Source organism: Staurois parvus, unplaced genomic scaffold (genome assembly GCF_062004578.1).
Source record: "Staurois parvus isolate SC_StPar_1 unplaced genomic scaffold, SC_StPar_1.0 ptg000202l, whole genome shotgun sequence".
NCBI lineage: Eukaryota > Metazoa > Chordata > Amphibia > Anura > Ranidae > Staurois > Staurois parvus.
In genome coordinates this window covers 4,774,193-4,795,024 of record NW_028317998.1, presented here as the reverse complement: position 1 = coordinate 4,795,024, position 20,832 = coordinate 4,774,193, and positions in this window count along the sequence as shown.

The window sequence follows — 20,832 nt, the reverse complement described above, 5'->3', positions numbered from 1 at the left end:
AACTCCCATCTATAACAAATGGAATGGTCTTGTAGCACCTGTAGCAAGGGTTTCATAGAGTGCCTCTTTAATATGGTGTTTTGAAAGAGATCAGCAAATATTTGGTAAGGGTGGCCTTGGAAAGATAGCAGCGTGGACTCTCTGGAGGCCTTAATGACCCTATTCCCTTTTGTAATAGTGGAATATCAAAATTATGTCCCTTGGAGGACCGACCTGTTGGCAGTGGGTCAGGGCTCGGTGGACTCTATCCATCTTCAGCCTTTCCACAGGGACATCAGGGATCAGTTCTTACAGCAACGAGAGAACAGAGCCCTGGAGATCAGTAATGGTCTTCGGCAGGCCTCTGATTCGGATATTATTCCAATGGGCCCAGTTCTCCGCATCTTCGAGCTGGTTCCGAAGTGAGTGAAGTTCAGCCTGGAGCTGCTCTGTGTTACTTTCATTACAACCTAGCACAATTGTGGAATCATCCATGCAATGTTCCAGTAGTGATGCGCACTCACCCACCTCCTTGATTTCTTTTAGGAGCTCAGCCAACAGTTTGCATGATATCTCTGTTCAGTCTTCTCTCACTATGCCCTGTATCTTACCTAGGAGAAGGGCATCATGGTCAGAGCGGGAAGGCTGCAAGGCAAAGGGGAAGTGCCAGAAGCTATCTGCAAAGCCCTCTGAGTTGCCCATAGACTGATACGTGTTCTTATCCACAGGAGGGGCCAGAACCATCTTGGCCAATGGCCAGCTCTGCAGCTTCTGGTCTGGATTGTGGTGAGATCTAGCCCTGTCTGAGGGACCCCTCATGTTGGGGTGACAGCCAGAGGGTTCAGGAAGTCAGATGTGTGGGTAGTCAGGTGAAAGTGGAACAATATTTGTTGCAGGAGAGGGTTAAGTGCCCAGAGTGTGCAGAGCTAGCCAAGAACACAGCCATTTTGGGCTGCTTTGTGCATGTGTTCCTCCCATAATCAACGTTTTCATGCACAGGAGTTTACTTTCCTACATGGGTATCACACTCATGGGTATCACACTCTTTTTACACTCTGTTCCATTGGTTATGATGTTTTCCCTGTGCCTCAGTAAGCACATGGTTTCTATCTGCAATCAAAGTGAGCACATGCATGACTGGCATGGTACCACTGGATTGGCGTAAGGTCAATGTGGTGTCTATATTTGAAAAGGTTTCAAAGCCTTAGTTTACCTTCCATAGTTAGGAAGATATTCGAGAGTTTAATAAATTACCACATAGATGATTTTTTCTTCTGGACAAAAATAATTTTAAGCAATAGTCATTATAGATTCATGAAAGACTGAAGTTATCAAACAAATCTGATTTCTTTTTATGAGGAAGTAAGCAAGAACTTACCAAATTCCCGGATGAAGTCACAAAGCACTTTGGGAACCAGGAAGGGCAGTACTGGTGTTTGTAATTGGAGTTCTGTATCGGAGATGTCGCAGTCGTACACCCACAGATGGACGCTGTTCAACCATTTTGTCTTCAACCTCCATCTTGGCAAAGGATCCTCCATCTTGTACAAACATTTTCCCCTTGTTCTCCCCCCTTCCTCTCTGTTCATACACTTTGACATATGGCCTGTTTGTTAGGAGTGTCACAGGCCAGGGGTAGCAGGGAGCCCAGAGCTATAAAACACCTCTCTGAGCAAGGTGCCTGGTTGTCTGAGAGAGCTGTGCCATATAGCACCTCGTAAGAGATAATGCAAACCTTCCCAGGAGTTCAAGGCATTCCAGAGAAGCAGGAAACCAGCCAAAACTTTTAAAATCTATTTTCCCCTATGTCTCATATCTTGGAATATGAGAGACTTACATAAAAAACAGGCATATATTCAGATTGGCCACGAGGAGACAAACAGTTTGGTAGGTCTCACTCCCTGACTGGAATACATAGGAAAGCAGAAAATTACATCTCTGGAACCCTTCAAATATGTATTTCATATTTCATATCTACCCGCTCCTTATGGTGGAATGTCACTTGTGCATAGGGAAAGTTGTGAGCCAAAATATGAACTATAAGAAATTTTGGCTCTAGTTTAGGTCCATGCCCAGACGATCCCTCCCTACACGGAGTATTGGTCCTTGACTTCAGAGACACCCCCTGCCGGGGAACTACAAAATGGGATGTCAGGCCTAAGAGAAATGAAGTTGAAGAATTCTCCCGTTTAACATCAGGACCAGCTTGGGAGACAGTCCTTTCGCTCTGAAACTAGATCTGCTAACCCCGGACTTTGGCACGTACTTTAACCCTTTAACCTCCTTTCTGTTACCCCTTTGCTGTGCTGTTGTTCTCTGTATATTTATATATATATTGGTTACATCTTTTTTCTGTAAATATTTTTATTGCACCCGTTTGACCTTTTAGTAATAAATCTTTCCTTCTGAAAGTGTTCAACTGTTTCTATAGTTCTTTATTGCAATTTACGAATTCCTGCCTCTAAAAGAGCGCTACTGTATTTGTTTAACCCTCTGTATAACCGGCCTGTGGTGACCGTGTTATCCAGACAATTATCTCAACCATTATGTGTGTTATAGCTGATATTGCCGAGTTTCCTCTTTATCTGTACAAAAAGGAGGTAGTGGCAGTGTGAAGGGTTAATTGCATAATTAACCTGACCCAGTAACAATCACTCAGGCTGCCGGTACATAGATTGTGGTCCAATTAGCTGGAAAATCATTCTGCAGGGTGCAGCTGGGTGTGGCATTGTTACGCACATGACATCGTGATTTTAGATTTTAGTCCTTCGGTCACGAGTTTGGTGAGAAGGGCTGGGGTCTGACGCCGTGTTCGTCACATATTGGTGGCAGCGATCGTGGGATCGTCACATATTGGTGGCAGCGATCCTGCGATCGTCACATATTGGAGATACCTGTTATATGCTGTTATATGTGGGTGCACTTTTAGTAATTTTACAAAAAATTAGTTTTATTTTAACGAGTGGATGAGTATAAAATTGTTTTTAATAGGTAAACACTACACAGTATTTATTTTCTCTATGATGATGTGAACAAGAGGAGAAGAGTATAAGAGGTTCATCTTGCTGGAAAGAAAAGGGTCCAATCACCTATTCATGTGGCCATACGCGTATATTCGGCCTATCGGCAGGTGGGCCTTAATGCCGAGAGGCCGCATATATGCGTACCAAAATGTAAACAAGGCTGTGCCAAGAGCATGCACCCTGCACGCTCCCGGAACAGTTACCAGAGGGTAACAGAATTGTGATCATGTGACCACTGTGATTGGCTGCCTCTGACTCCTGGCATCTTAAACCTCTTAAAGGGTTAGGAGGAGCCGGAAGGAAGGGGTTAAAGGGAACACATGCATTTTATGTAGGTCATATATATGAAGTGAGAGCATATCTGGTTATTGGTGGAGCACTAAAGGTGGAGAAGGAGAAAAGTTAATATTTTTCCCAAGCATATAGGAACATTTGATTTATGAATAAATGAGGACACTAAAAAACTGGGTAACATGGGACATTATCTTATTATTGCATATAATATTATTCATATTTGAAATTTGCATATTGATATGTTGATATAAGCAGAATATATACTGTAGGTAGCGCTGCACCATTTTAATTATGTTTGCACAGAAGAGAATGACATAAGGTGTGAGCAGCTGTGAGTATGAAGTTTATGTTAGTTTAATTATTTACACTTGTATTCACATAGCAGTGCAAAAAATGTTCCTACTTAGCCAATTGGGTTTATTGTTGATAAATGTAAAGTTATGCACTGGGGGGCTAAAAACATGCATGCATCATTCATACCAAGAGGAGAACAGCTGGGAAAGTCAATGGTGGATAAGGATCTGAGTGTTTTGGTAGATCACAGACTTATTAATAGCATGCACTGCCAAGCTATGGCTCCTACAGCTAGTAAAATATGTTCTTGTATTGAAAGAGGTAAAGACTCTAGAGAGAGAGACATAATTTTGCCCCTGTACAAAAGCATTAATAAGACCTCATTTAGAATATGCTGTTCAGTTTTGGGCACTGATTCACAAATATTATATTGGGGAACTGGAGAAAGTGAAGAGAAGGGCAACCAAACTGATAAGAATCATGGAGAACCTTAGCTATGAGGAAATATTAGTGGTTCTCAACCTTTCTAATGCCGCGACCCCTTAATACAGTTCCTCATGTTGTGGTGACCCCCAACCATAAAATTATTTTCGTTGCTATTTCATAACTGTAATTTTGCAGTGGGAGGAGTAGTGCCACATCATTGGTGTCAGTGGAAGGAGTAGTGCCCCATCACTGATGTCAGTGGGATGAATAGTGCCCCATCGTTGGTATCAGTGGGAGGAATAGTGCCCCATCACTGGTGTCAGTGGGAGGAATAGTGCCCCATCACTGGTGTCAGTGGGAGGAATAGTGCCCCATCACTGGTGTCAGTGGGAGGAATAGTGCCCCATCACTGGTGTCAGTGGGAGGAATAGTGCCCCATCGTTGGTATCAGTGGGAGGAATAGTGCCCCATCGTTGGTGTCAGTGGGAGGAATAGTGCCCCATCGTTGGTGTCAGTGGGAGGAATAGTGCCCCATCGTTGGTATCAGTGGGAGGAATAGTGCCCCATCGTTGGTATCAGTGGGAGGAATAGTGCCCCATCGTTGGTATCAGTGGGAGGAATAGTGCCCCATCGTTGGTATCAGTGGGAGGAATAGTGCCCCATCATTGGTGTCAGTGGGAGGAATAGTGCCCCATCATTGGTGTCAGTGGGAGGAATAGTGCCCCATCATTGGTGTCAGTGGGAGGAATAGTGCCCCATCATTGGTGTCAGTGGGAGGAATAGTGCCCCATCATTGGTGTCAGTGGGGGGAGCAGTGCCCCATCATTGGTGTCAGTGGGGGGAGCAGTGCCCCATCACTGGTGTCAGTGGGGGTAGTAGTGCCCCATCACTGGTGTCGGTGGGAGGAGTAGTGCCCCATCATTGGTGTCGGTGGGAGGAGTAGTGCCCCATCATTGGTGTCAGTGGGGGGAGTAGTGCCCCATCATTGGTGTCAGTGGGAGGAATAGTGCTCCATCACTGGTGTCAGTGGGGGGAGTAGTGCCCCATCACTGGTGTCAGTGGGGGGAGTAGTGCCCCATCACTGGTGTCAGTGGGAGTAGTGCCCCATCACTGGTGTCAGTGGGAGGAATAGTGCCACATCATTGGTGTCAGTGGGAGGAATAGTGCCCCATCATTGGTGTCAGTGGGAGGAATAGTGCCCCATCATTGGTGTCAGTGGGAGGAATAGTGTCCCATCATTGGTGTCAGTGGGAGGAATAGTGCCCCATCATTGATGTCAGTGTGGTGGAGGGGAGGATAGTGCCCCATCATTGGGGTCGGGGGGGGGAAATAGTGTCCCATCGTTGGTGTCAGTGGGGGGAGGAATAGTGCCCCATCATTGGTGTCAGTGGGAGGAATAGTGCCCCATCATTGATGTCAGTGTGGTGGAGGGGAGAATAGTGCCCCATCATTGGGGTCAGGGGGGGGGGGAAATAGTGTCCCATCGTTGGTGTCAGTGGGGGGGGAAATAGTGTCCCATCGTTGGTGTCAGTGGGGGGGAGGAATAGTGCCCCATCGTTGGTGTCAGTGGGGGGAGGAATAGTGCCCCATCGTTGGTGTCAGTGGGGGGAGGAATAGTGCCCCATCGTTGGTGTCAGTGGGGGGAGGAATAGTGCCCCATCGTTGGTATTAGTGACAGCCTGGACTCGCTCTCTCACTTACCTGTCAGCTGTCTTCCTTCTCTGGCCGCTCTCCTCTTCACTCGCTCTGGCAGCTCCCTCGATCTTCTTTGATGTACGCGCGCTGCCGCTCGGCTCCTCCTCTCCAAGCTCCACCTCCTCGCCGGTGATTGGCCGCCTGTGTGCCTCTCCTGAGCTACAGTTCCGGTGGCCAATCAGCAGCGAGGAGGCGGAGCTGCTGAGCGATCCCGGAGGTGTGGCCAGGTGACAGGAGCAGCGTATCATCCCGCCCACACATCGCCGGAGAGAGGAGCGGTGTCTCGGTTCCTAAGACCATCGGAAATATGTGTTTTCCGATGGTCTTAGGCGACCCCTGGGAAATGGTCGTTCGACCCCCAAAGGGGTCGCGACCCCCAGGTTGAGAACCGCTGTATTAGAGGAACTGAATGTATAAATACATAAATGGTTCATATAGTGAACTTGGTGTAGGTCATTACAAAGGACAAGTATGCACGCTTTACATCTGAAGCAAAGGAAATTTAACCTATAAATACTAGGGTTGCCACCTCACCCCTTTAAAACCGAACACATATTAATTACACAGGTTATGAGGCTAATTTAATACAGATAAGGCACTAAGTGAATTTAACTGCCACCGTAATCAGCTACAGAACCTGTTTAATTAATATGTGTTCAGTTTTAAAGAGATGAGGTGGCAACCCTAACAAATGCAGAAGGGATTCTTTGCAATAAGAGCTATGAAAATATGGAATAGACTCAAGGACTGGTTCTGGCCAGCTCAATGGATTGTTTTAAAAAAGAGTTGGGTGCATTCCTAAATGCACAATATATTGCTGGATACAACATCTTAGAGGTGATATTTCCAGAGAATATCCGATTGCCTCCTGGGGGATCCAGAAGGAGTTTCTCCTTTACTGGAGCAAAGTGAATCATGCTTTATTGGGATTTTTTTTACCTTCCTCTGGATCTAGGTATAGGATAGGGTATATGAAGGTCTTCTTTGTGTGTGTGTGTGTTTTTTAATAGATGGACTTGTGTCTTTTTTCAACCTGAGTAACTACTGTATGTAACTATGTTACCATGCTGCATTACAGACTCTGTAATCTGCTTGCAAATTACACTGTTTCCAAAGCAACTGACAATTAGTTGAGTCTCCTGGGTGCACATCATGTATCTGTTCTCACTCATTACAATTTTTTGTACAGTTGTGAACGTTGTGCATGCATTATATTTCGTGTGTATTTGACTTGCTTGTGGAACTACAAGAACTGTTGTTACTAGAATTATCCCTACTTCTGGAATTGATGTGCTGCATTGGACTGTGTTTGACTTCTGCAATGCATAAGCAACTACTTTCTGCATAAATTGTTACTGCAAACAGATATAACTACATTGCTCCCATTTGCCCCAACATGTCTCAATGAGGATCTGTGCACCCACTGGACACAAATCCTCAAGGTTAAACTGATTTGCAACAGGTAGAGATGTTTACAAAGAAAAAAAAGATACAGTTTAAATTTGATGGTAAATAACACTGCTGGATTAAAAAAAAAGAAACAACACACAACACCCTCCAAAGTTCCCCCAAAATACATTGCAGATAACATTGCAGATACTTTGAGGGGTTGGTGTGCTGCTTTTTAAAAAAAGACAAAGAAGCCATCAAAGACATGTCATTTAAATCAAGTTTTACATTTTTTTAAATTTGGTTTTCTTTTTTCTTGTGTTAATATTAATGCAGAGGCAGCACTTTTTGTATATTAACCACATGCCCTCTGGACAATGTAGCCCCCTTCCTAACCAGGCACTGAGTTACTTTAATTGACAATTGCACAGTCATGCAACACTGTACCAAAATTAAATTTATGTCCTTTTTTCCCCATAAATATAACTTCCTTTTGGTAGTATTTGATCACCTCTGTGGTTTTTACTTTTTGAGTTATAAACAAAACAAGACCAACAATTTTGAACAAAACCCAATATTTGTTATTTTCTACTATAAAACATATCCAATAAAACAATGCAAAAATCAAATGTCTTCATAAATTTAGTCCAAAATGTATTCTGCTACATATTTTTATACTGCTAATGACGGTGATCAGCAACTTATAGCGGGACTGCGATATTGCAGCGGACATTTTTGTACTAACTGACACTTTGTGGGAACCAGTGACACTAATACAGTGATCAGTGCTATAAATATACATTGATCACTGTACTGATGACACTGGTTGAGTTAACATCTAGGGTGATTAAAGGGTTAACTGTGTGCCTAGCTATGTGCTTGGTGTGCACTAGATGGCTCTGGTACAAGAGGAAGTGATGGATTGTGTTCCCAGCTCTTTAGGGACACATGATGAATCACTTTCTCCTGTCACAGCACAGCTGTTCCAATGTAAACATAGGCACAGCTGTGTTCTTCCTCCCTGCCCAACGATCTGCGGGTTCTGGCGAACATCCCTTCAACTGAGCTCACAGATCAGCTTCTGCTGTGACAGTTCAAAGCAGAAGTGCTCCTCCGGTAGTGCACACTCATCCCTGTGAGGCGGAAGTGCAAAATCACATATATATATATATACCGTATATATGTTATTTTGCACAGGAGAGCCACTCTGTAGCAGTAAAACTGCTATACGGCGAAGGTAAACTGGTTAAAGAAATGTGCTCCTTCACAGGCAGGATTAGGGCACCCTCCAAGCATGTTATTTAAAGGAATTGGACAGTGATACTTTTCCACTTTAAGCATTTAAAAATCACTGCTTCTGGCTGAATAGATTATTTTACAATTTTTTTGCATTGGTGCATGTTCCCCATGGCAGTGCCCACTCCCATGCTATTTGTTTTACACCCCCATGCCTATAAGGCCAGGAAATTGACATTTATTATTTGACAGATTCAGCCACCATTAATTTAAATGGGGTTTGGGTTTGGCACTTTAAACTTTTTTGATGTTCATTGAAACCAGTTCAAGCTCAGGGCATTTTGACTCAGTATTAGTAAAAAGGAAGTGTGGGAGGAGGTGACAGAGAGCAACAGAGCAGGAGGTCTTTGGAGGAGTGAAGAGCGTGGTTTTGGTGACATGTTGTATTTTAAGATGAAGTTGGTGAGGTAGCTAAAGTTGTGGATGGTTTTGTAGATTGTTGTTAGTATGTTGAATTTTATACATTGAAAAATCGGAAGTCAGTGGAGTGATTAGCAGAGAAGAGCCATAGATACTGAGTGATTGGTAAGGTGAAAAAGACTGCCAAAAGCAGTAATTGTAGACTTAAGAGGGCATAGTCTGTCTAAAGGTAGGTCAATGGGAAAGAAGTCATTAGGTGAGAGATAGCAAAAGAGTGACTAAGTATGGGTGGAAACATTGGTTAAGAAGCGGTGTCATTTGGATATGAGATAAAGGTGAAGAAGCAAGATTTGGACAGTGATTGGGTTTATCTATTGTAATGCCCTCTAGCTTAGCTAGATAGGTTTTGTTGGGGTTTTTTTGTTTTTTTTAGGAAGAGGCTGAATGGCAGCCTGGGATGAGTCAGCCTAGGAGTGAGATAGAGAAGTTACCTCAAGACAAGCTAGGAAGGCTCTAAGGTCAGAGCTTCCCACCTCTCCAGAAACCAGAGAATGTTCTGGAGGAGAGATGGAGGGTAGGAAGCTTGGATTTGCATGCTTAAGGGACCTTGGCAAATCCCCTAGCAGGAGGCTGGACATGGTGACCAAGGCAATCCTCAAGAATCACCGAGCCAGGGAGTGGCAGAAGAGTGTTAGGTGGAAGATGGAGTGAGTGGCTGGAGTGTGGAGCCTGGGAGGGGGCCCAGGATGCAGGCCTACCTACAGGCAGGTGCTGGAGAGGAGGATCTCCACAGCACCACAGTCTCCAAGAGAGGATATCCTGAGCAGCGGGGAAGGAGCCAGCCCAGCAAAAGGCCTGAAGGTAGCCACCAACCCATTAAGCTATCAGGAAGGACAGTGTGAGTTCTCTTACACCCCCTGGGCCGCATAAGGGGAGAGGGCAGTCAGGTGGAAGACCCAACCAGCTTCTCATCTGGGGATGCTGTGCTAAATTGTCAATTTCTGGGCCCCCTTGCTCAGGGAATACCCTCAGTACACCTGGGTGAAGAGGAAGATTCACCTAGGGTCTGAGAAGGTACACCAGAGAGCTGGAATTCTCTCAGAAGAAAGACTATTTTGTCAATTTATGTTTCTAAGGAGTTTGTCCTCAAGTTTGCGGTTCCCTTAGGCATCTCATATATCCCTCAACCCTATCCAAGTTATCAACCCCTTAATAAAATTACAAAACCAAGCTCAACGACTGTTTACTGACTCTGAATGCAATGTTTGTAAGAAAATGTGTGTTACCTAGCTGTGCAGAGCTGTAGGGGGACCCAAAAGTCAGCGACTCAGGGGGTAGTGCTACATATTATCACTTATTGCATATATTCCTGGATATGTCGCTGCTCCACTTTGCCTGGAACCGGCATGCATTCCACTAAGTGGATGAGATGTCAGTATGGCCAACCAGAAGTCCCAACTCAGAGGCAGAACGGAGCAGTGGCGTATCCAGTAAATATTGGTTGCCATTCTGTAGTGCCACAAGAGGCAGTGAAAGTGAGTGCATCACTTTATACTATTATAGGCTTTAATAAAAATACTGCACAATGAAGCACTTTCTTCTGGCTCTTGTATGTCCCTAATTGGATGTGGAGAAACTTCAGCATTGGACCTCTCTTCTCTGGGTTGGTGTTGATCTTATTCTAAGTGGAGAAGAGGAGGAGTACATAAGCATATCATAATAGTGTGGATGATAAAGTTACATGGTTTAAAGTGTACACTGATCTTTAACATATTAAAAAGATCACTGGGCTTCTGGTGAGTGCATATACACTATATTGCCAAAAGTATTAGGACACCCCTCCAAATCATTGGATTCAGGTGTTCCAATCACCTCCATGGCCACAGGTGTATAAAATTAAGCACCTAGGCATGTAGACTGCTTCTGTAAACATTTGTGAAAGAATGGGTCGCTCTCAGGAGCTCAGTGAATTCCAGCGTGGTACCGTGATAGGCTTCCACCTGTGCAGTCCAAGTCCATCCGTAAAATTTTCTTGCCACTAAATATTCCACAGTCAACTGTTAGTGGTATTGTAACAAAGTGGAAGCAACTGGGAATAACAACAACTCAGCCACGAAGTGCTAGGCCACGTAAAATGACAGAGCGTGATCAACGCATGCTGAAGCTCACAGTGTGCAGAAGTCGCCAGCTGTCTGCAGAGTCAATAGCTAAAGACCTCCAAACTTCATGTGACCTTCAGGTTAGCACAACAACAGTACATAGGGAGCTTCATGGAATGTGTTTCCATGGCCAAGGAGCTGCATCCAAGCCTTACATCACCAAGTGCAATGCAAAACGTTGGATGCAGTGGTGTAAAGCACACTGCCACTGAACTCTAGGGCAGTGCAGATGTGTTTTCTAGAGTGATGAATCACCATTCTCTGCCTGGCAATCTTATGGATGTGTCTGGGTTTTGACGGTTACCTGACTGCATTGTGCCAAGTGTAAAGTTTGGTGGCGATTATGGTGTGGGGTTGTTTTTCAGGGGCTGGACTTGGCCCCTTAGTTCCAGAGCATATATATTTACGATAGCATTGGTTTAATTGTTTATTTTTTATATTCATATTTAGTAGTGCCACTCTTGCCATTTTGTTTCTTAACATCCTAAATACTGCTTGGTAGTGGCATGGCACCACTCTCTGCAGCATTCTTTCTCTGAGCCTAGGGTTAAGGATACTATAAGGGAGCCTATAGATGAAATGGCAAAGGTGCTAAATTCCCCAAGTGGACTAGATTTGGTGCATTCCCCAAATTGAATCATTTGAACTTTAAATCACTAAAGGCTCTTTTAAACCTGCACACATTTAGTTAAGGGTAAGCAAATGTGCTGGGATTCCATTTATGGAGCACTGCCCAGATCAAGATTAGTATTATGATAGTTGTGTTGTGTTGGTGCATGTGCACATGTGTTTTTTATGTGCTGCATTTCTATGCAGTGTACTTGTATGGTGTGGACAAGGCATTTAGAAAGCAAGTGTTTTTATTAACCCTGCATTGTTTATCGCAGCTCGATAGGCACAGTGCAAATGAGTCCTTCAAAGGTTTCCACAGATACATGGGAAAAACATCATTACATTCAAATACATGCCTTGGTGAAGTGCTTCTTATAAAAATCACTTTAATGGGCTGATATAGTGTGCCTCTCCCTGCCCTCCCTTTCCCACCTGGCAGCACCAGGGGTTCCCAGAGATTCTTTCATTCCACTGGGGAACAATGGGAAACAGATGCAGAAGACACTGAGGGAATAAAAATGACAGTATATTATTTTTGAGACAACAGAGATATTGTGAAGACTTTAAGAGGGAGAAATTAGACAGGTTTTAGGTGTGAAATAAAAATTAGACCGTATCATTTCAGTGACAATAGCAAAGAAAGGTTGTTCATACTCACACCATAGTACGAAAGCAATTTTGTAGCTTGCAATTTCAGTGGGAGAGACCAGACACATTTTATAGTGAAACAAAATTAGTATGTATTATTTCCGAGACAACAGCCAGAAATTTTGTACAGATTTGCTGCACAACATGTAAGCAGTTTTAGTAGGCCTCACTTAAATGAAAAGAGAGATCAGGCCAGCTTTATTGTTAAGTAAAATTTTGCATGCTTTGTTCCATACACAATAGCCACACATTTTGTGTAGTTACCGGAGAGTTTGTAAGCTACATTTGAGTTTATCATTTCAGAGACAATAGCCATAAATATTTTTGAATTCCTGAACACTGGAAAAGGCTGCCAACTAAAAGACACACGTTGTCACATTCTGTACATGACTCCTGAACAGGGGCGGACTGACCATTTGGGTATTCGGGTACTGCCTGAGGGCCCAGGGTCAGTAGGGGGCCCCATGAGATGCCCCTGGTACCTTTCATAGGCTTTTATGGGTGTAATTTGAGTGTGGGCGAGGACACAGGGGCCCCATAATCCCCTATTGCCCGGGGGCCCCATGAGTTGTCAATCTGCCCCTGCTCCCGAGCTTTGGTGGAGCACCTGAGTAGGGCCGGAGCTGGTAATGTTGGCAGGCCAGCAGAGGTGGCAGGACACTGGTAATTGTGGCAGGCTAGCAAGGGTGTCAGGGGATGGTACAGATGGAGGAGATGTGACAGGAACTTGTAATTATGGCCAGCATCTGTAACGGGAGCTGATAATAGTCTAAGGTATCATATTGGGAGTGTGGGACAGATTACAAGAAACATTTTTACCAACATCCGTCAAGCTGCAGAGATTTTGTAATCATTGCTGATCCAGTACTGGTTATTTTTTTTTTTTAAATTGAGCTGATCCACAGTGCCAGGGGACAGGTAGATTCATCACAACCATTTGCTGTGTGGAAGGCCCTCTCAGGCAGCACACTGGTTGAATGGCAAGCTCTGACCAGTGACCACTTCAAAGAGGATCTGCATCAGCCATGTACCCCAATTCATTTGCAATCATATGGTTTAGGTGCCACCATGGACAGCTGCAGCCAGCATGCATGTACAGTGGGAGCTTGAAAACAACTTAACTTGGTGGCAGAGCACAGAGGTGTGATGCATTGAAGATCCATGGGTGTTAGGCTAACGGAAGGTTGATTAACATTGACCAGTGGGATTATTTAAATGTACTCAGGTGCAGTATTCTGCATTGGCATTACTTTTTTGGACTTTTATAGTATCTTACATGTTTTATGCTGTATTCACTAATGTAAGGATTCAAAAACAACTTTTAACGTGTGTTAACAGGATAGCACAGTGTTTACTTGTGCTCTGATTTATGAATATATATTTATTTTTAGATTTATGCTTTATTTAGTAGGATGGCACTGTTTTTTTACATTTTGCATAATTGGCAATATTTATCACATATTATTTCTTCATATTGATGTTAGCAGCACAGCACTGCTTTTATTTACTTATGCTACAGTTGCAAGAAAAAGTATGTGAACCCCTTGGGATTATGTGGAGTTTTGCATGAATTGGGCATAAAACGTGTTCTGAACGTCATCTAAGTCACAACAATAGAAGAACACAGTCTGCTGAACATAATACTACACAAACATTAGATGTTGCCATGGTTTAATTGCACATAACATGTAAACATTCACAGTGCAGGGAGGAAAAAGTATGTGAGCCTTTGGACTTAATAACTGGTTGACCCTCCTTTGGCAGCAATAACCTCAACCAAACGTTTCCTGTAGTTGCAGATCAGACCTGCATAACGATCTGGAGTAATTTTGGACCACTCCTCTTCACAAAACTGTTTCAGTGTAGCAATATTCTTGGGATGTCTGGTGTGAATCGCTCTCTTAAGGTCATGCCACAGCATTTCAATCGGGTTGAGGTCAGGACTCTGACTGGGCCACTCCAGAAGGCGTATTCTGTGCTGTTGCAGCCATTGTTTTGTTGAATTACTTGTATGCTTTGGGTCATTGTCCTGTTGCATCACCCATCCTCTGCGGAGCTTCAGTTGGCAGACAGATGGTCGTATGTTTTCCTGCAAATTGTCTTGATAAACTCTGGAATTCATTTTCCCATCAATGACAACAATCCGTCCAGGCCCTGAGGCAGCAAAGCAGCCCCAAACCATGATGCTCCCTCCGCCATGTTTTACAGTGGGGATGAGGTTTTGATGTTGGTGTGCTGTGCCTTTTTTTCTCCACACATAGTGTTGTGTGTTCTTCCCAAACAACTCAATCTTAGTCCACAGTATATTTTGCCAGTAGTGCTGTGGAACATCCAGGTGCTCTTTTGCAAACTTCAAACGTGCTGCAATACTCTTTTTGGACAGCAATGGCTTCCTCCGTGGTGTCCTCCCATGTACTCCATTCTTGTTTAATGTTTTCCTTATTGTAGATGTGTCAATAAAAATGTTAGCATGTGCCAGAGATTTCTGTAGGTCTTTAGCTGACACTCTGGGATTCTTCTTTACCTCATGCAGCATTCTGCGCTGTGCTCTTGCAGTCATTTGTACAGGACGACCACGCCTAGGGAGAGTAGTAACAGTGCTAAACTTTCTCCATTTGTAGACAGTCTGTCTTACCGTGGACACATGAACATCACGGCTTTTGGAGATATTTTTGTAACCCTTTCCAGGTTCATGCAAGTCAACAATTCTTGATCGTAGGTCTTCTGAGAGCTCTTTTCTGCGAGGCATGGTTCACATCAGACAGTGCTTCTTGAAACCAGTAAACCCAAAACAGGTGTGTATTTTTGTAAGGGCAGGACAGCTGTCAGCAACACATCCAATATCATCACTTTGATTGGAGTCAAGGTTGGCTCACTCCTGGCTCCAATTAGCTCTGGGAGAAGTCATTAAGCTAGGGCCTCACATACTTTTTCCTCCCTGCACTGTGAATGTTTACATGTTATGTGCAATTAAACCATGGCAACATCTAATGTTTGTGTAGTATTATGTTCAGCAGACTGTGTGTCAGGGCTCCGGGTATGACCAGAGGTGTGTGGACTGACACAGGGAAACGCAGGCTTCAGATATGGTATAATAATAATATTTATTATTAGTTGCACAAATAAACAAACACAGTGCAAACAAAACTAACCTTAAGCTAATAGGTAACACAGTGCTAACAAACAAACTAATAGGTACACAGTGCAAACAAAACAAACCAATAGGTACACAGTGCAGTCAGGGCCAGCCTGCTATTCACCAGTGCCCCTGATGATGGGAATGGACTTGGTGCAGACTGGAACCAGGTCGCGACCCCTGAGTGCGTCCGGCTGTGGTAGAGAGTGCAGGCAGGTCCAGGTCCGAGCGGGATGGATGGATGACAGTCAGGAGCAAGCGTAGTCAGACTAGCCGGGTCAGTAACGGTGGGGACAGGCATGGTACAAGCAGCAGACAAGGGTAGTCAGGTCACACGCCGGGTTCAGTAACTCACGGGCAGCACGGTACAGAGGATCAGGCAGAAGAATGGTCAGGGACAAGCCGGGGGTCAGAGCAGGAGAATGTCAGCATGGATCAGAACAGGCAGGGTCGGCAACAAGGAACGCACTACAGGAACACAGGTAACAGGAATCTGGAACAAGATACAGGGGCTCATGGGCAACATACACCAAGGCCCAGATCACAGGCCTGGTCATTCCTTATATGCACCTCCTGCAATCAGCCTCAGGTGTTTTGGCTGATTGCAGGAATGAGCCTCTGGTTGCTGAGAGCACCTGCTGGCCAGCCCTGGTACTGCAACCCACAAAGCAGGTGAGTCCCACCACTATTGGCAAGTCCATTCCTGACACTGTGTTCTTCTATTGTTGTGACTTAGATGACGTTCAGAGCACATTTTATGCCCAATTCATGCAAAACTCCACATAATCCTAAGGGGTTCACATACTTTTTCTTGCAACTGTATATCAGCATATAACAGCTGCATCAATTTTCCTTTTTCTCGAACTGCAAATTAATCATGTTCCACCAAAACTTAAAGCTCATCCCTAAATCCAGTAATACATGTTTGATTAATTTTTATAAAATAAAATATTAAGAACATACTTGTTTTTATTTTGTATACATCCTTGTTGCACATCAGTGTTGGTGATCTTCTGCAGCTTCTTTACTGCCACTCCCTGTCTACATGTATTCACTTCTGAAATGGCTACAGGCATTTTCCAGGAAAGGTTTCCAAATGGCAATATCAGTTGACCATGCCTGCAGTAGTAATGCCAGGACTCAATTGTAAGAGAGGCATATATCATTGTTAACAGTGCTAGATTACAAAATAGGCAGAGTAGGTACCAGCCTGTGGGCGTGGGGAATATGAATATGGATCAAAATAATATTGATTTGATCTTTAAAGAAAATAGCAATTAAGCTTTCTTAAAGTAGAACTATAGGCAAACTTTTTTTTTCATTTTGGATAGAAGAAGAGAGGTTATAACCCCTATCGGTTTATTTTTTGCCTTCTGTGTCCCATTGGGGAGATTTACCTTCACTTCCTGTCCCATAGCCAAAACAGGAAGTGAAAGATAATCCCTGAAAATTAATGGAGTTCTTTGGGGACCCCCATGTTGCCAGAACTAGTGTCCCCATTGAAATATTTCCCCTCTATCGCTTTTCTGGGAACAACTCAATTACTTAATTTTTTTTGCCTTTACTTTCCATGATAATGGCAAACAGGACAAATAGAGGGAGATAATTTTTCCACAAACAGAAAAAAAAACATAAAACTATTACGTGTTCTAACCCATGTCTACGTTGTTCAAAAGTAAAACAAAGTTATACCTTTAGTTATACTTTAAATTGTTTACAAAATATAGAAATATATAGTCATCTCAAAGAAACAAAAACTTGACATTAAATGTTCTATAGAGGAATTACTGTATTACTGTAATGTACCCAATAAAAAATTAATAAATCCTGGATAAATCCTCTGCACACTGCTTTAAACCCTTTCTAGCAAAGTTTGCAATGAAAAAAAAGGGATTTCTGGTTCACATACATTTCAATGCATGTTTTAGCTGATCAGCTGCTTCAAAGCAGTCCCTCTAAGGCCAGTCCGCAACATGCCAAGCAAAATGCAAATGCTACAGTGGATATAGTGCCCATGTATAGGGCAGATAGACACAAATTGAAGGGGAGGTACAGGATAAGGTCTGGCCACTGACCTGCAATACAATAGAAATAAGATATACTTGTGCTCAAATCCCAATAGCTTGCAAATGTTTATAATCCATCAGGTGCCCAAGGGGCATGACAACATGTTAACACCAGAAATTCTGGATGAACCCACTGCACACTGCGACATACTCTTTCTAGGAAGCTAGACATTTTAAGCGCTATTATATCTTATTTCTCTTGCTTTGCAGATCAGTGGCCAGACCTGAACCTGTAGTTCTCCCCCAACTTGTGTCTATTTTCCCTATATTGGCACTATATTCACTGTAGAATTTGCATTTTGCAAAGCAGGTTAGGGACTGGCCGTATAGGGATTGCTTTGACACAGTTGGCCAGCTTAAACATGTATTGCAATGTGTGTGAACCAGGACTCCCTTTATACCCTAGAAAGGGTATATAACAGTGTGCAGAGGGTTCATCCAGAATTTCTGGCATTAACATGTAGTCTCACTCCTTTAGAACCTGATGGATTATATACTGTACATGTACAAGCTATTGGGATTTGAGCACAGGTATATCTTATTTTAAAAACAACTTAAAGCACATAAACCATAGACATCACTTTCATATTACACATTTGTCTCTTAAAATCTCATCTTCTTTCAGCTATCAGTTTGTAAAAAATTTTCGGTGTAACCTATGTACATGTAGTGTACAGTAGTGATGATCTTCTCTATCTAGCAGCCGATGCTACACTACTTATTCAAAGTTATCCCACTAGAGCATGTGCATGAGAAACCTCCAGGAACCTGTGAGGGGGACCCCAATGTTTCAACTGCCCATGGGCCTCCTAGGAGCCATAAAGTTTAATCCTGCACCGGTTGTTCTCTATAACAAAAATTGTCTGAACAAAAACCTTCAAGGCAGGATCTCCAGGTACGGCTGTGGTTTTATGATTTTTAAAAATGACATTTGAAATGACATGAACATTCTAAATATTATATGTCACACTTCTGTTAGGTTTACATATACTCACTACAAGTGAGTACATGTGGTTTACACCAAACTTACTACATATTGTTACTTTATTTAGAAAACCTTTCTAACCTAACAGTCATGCAGCATATTAATGTTTAGAAAACAATATAAAAATGTAAAAAAAAAACATTTTAAAGAAAATATAGTAAACATTTAAAAAAAATTACTATAAAATGAAATTATTATTACTACACAGGATTTATACAGCGCCAACAGTTTGCTCAGCACTTAACAAAATGAAGGCAGACATAACAGTTACAATACAATTTGGTACAAGAGGAAACAGAGGGCCCTGCTCATTAGAGCATTATAACATTATAACATATTTTTGAAATAAATATATATATGCTTTCAATCCAATCCACTCAATAAAAGAAACTTAGTTGGCTGCACTTGCATAGGTATATATAAACAAATACACAAATAAATAAACATCTTTAAATTTTCTTTAAAAACCTTTTTATTTTGTTGTCTTTTGCATGCATGCATATAAAGCCTTTATGTTAATGCTAAACAGTCTGCACAAACGTTATAAGTAGCAATTATTGGGTACTCATCTACATGGTCTGTCTTAAATCTGGCTACTCATTACCATTAAAAAGTTGAAGTTGTCCAAAAAGTATTCCACAGATTGACATGTCAACCCATTAGCTGAAATTTAAATGCCAACATGTCAAACTTATCATAAAGATTCAGCATTGACAGGTTACATTGTGGAGAGCAAAAACCTTTCTAACCTAACAGTCATGCAGCATATTAATGTTTGTAATTTTCTGACAGGGTGGATTATCTCTCAGCCAATTACATGCTGTGTGCTTTTTTACACAAGCTCCAATAAGCTAAGATTTTATGTGCAAAAATAAAGTTCCAGTAAAATCCAATGAGTTCACAATCACTGCACACAGAATCTGGCCTTTGCTGTTTCCGCTTACTACCCATACAGTAAATGCCGTAAGATAATGGGCAGTACAGGTTGAGTATAAAGCTAAACATTCTTTACATTTGAAATGACCACATAACATTATTTTAAAATAAAAAAAACTCAAGAATAAAAATATGACATATTTCAGCTTACTAGTTCTTAGATGTGGTAGCTGCAATTTTTTCAATTTCAGGTTAAGAACATTTTCATCAAATACAGAAAATACTTGATATTACATTATGAAAATTCTCCATGCTAGAAATGCAGTGTCCTTGTCACTTCCTGTGAGTTGAGCTGAAAGCACAAACAATGTTATCAACCATCTGTAAAATATTCATCTCCTTACCCCTTTTTAATCAAGAGAAAGAGAGGAAGATATATAGTATGTGATGCATGGCTTGGATGATGACCATGTCTTCCTCCAAAGATACATTAGAGTGAGTCAAGTCAAAACTTTTTTTCATTTTTTGCTACTGTGTCCCACTGGGATTATATCCCTTCACTTTCTTTCTTGTCAACTCAAGAAAAAGTGAGAAAAATGTCTCTGCATTGAAAAAAATCCCCTCTTAGCACTGAAACAAATTTCCCTGTTTCTCCCCCTTTCGTGTTCTGATGACAAATCAAATTTTGCCTTTCTCTCCCAGTGACAATGATTATTAGGACAAATTGACAGAGTGGATCTCCTTATAAGAGACATAGATAACAATAAAAACCTGAGAGAGCTTCTAATTACTCACCACCCTATCCTAAATGAAAAATGAAAGTTTGGCTTTAGATACACTTCATCAACACCTTCCTACCCGGCCGGCCTATAGCAGATTGATGACCGGGCGGGACACTCCTCGTTGTGACTGGGCGTCATATGCCGTACTGTCAAAACGAGCCGCTCATGTGGCTGTGGGACCACACAGCGACGCAATCTGTCACTGGCTGTGTCCCATGACATATCACTACACCGGCCCGTTGCCAGTGTCATGTGACCGCTGTGACCAATCACAGCAGATCACATGTCAATTGTATACAATGGATGGCTTCCTGTCATGCCATCCATTGTATACAATTATGTTGTTAGCTGTGACTGGTCAAGGCAGTCACATGATACAGACAGTGCCAATCACAGCCCATCTGTATCATGTGATCAGCTTTGCCCAATCACAGCTAATCACAACAAAAGACTGAATTAATCAGTTTCATTCAGTAACAATGATTGCAAATATCAATGAAATACTTTGGTGTTAGCAATCATAATGTGTTAAAAAAAAGAAACAAAAATCCTGATCACTTACTCAGAGTAGTTCAATGTTACTATGGTAACATTGTATTGCTTTGGTCACAGTGTGCTGAAAAATAAAATAGTAAAAAAAAAAGAAAAAAATGTAATAAAAAATAATAGAAAAATTTGAAAAAAAATACAAATTCAATTATTATTATTATTATTTTCACCAATGAAATGTAGCAGAATACATTTTGACCTAAATTTATTTATTTGCAAAATTTTATAACAGAAACGAAGAAAAGTGCATTTTTTTTCAAAAG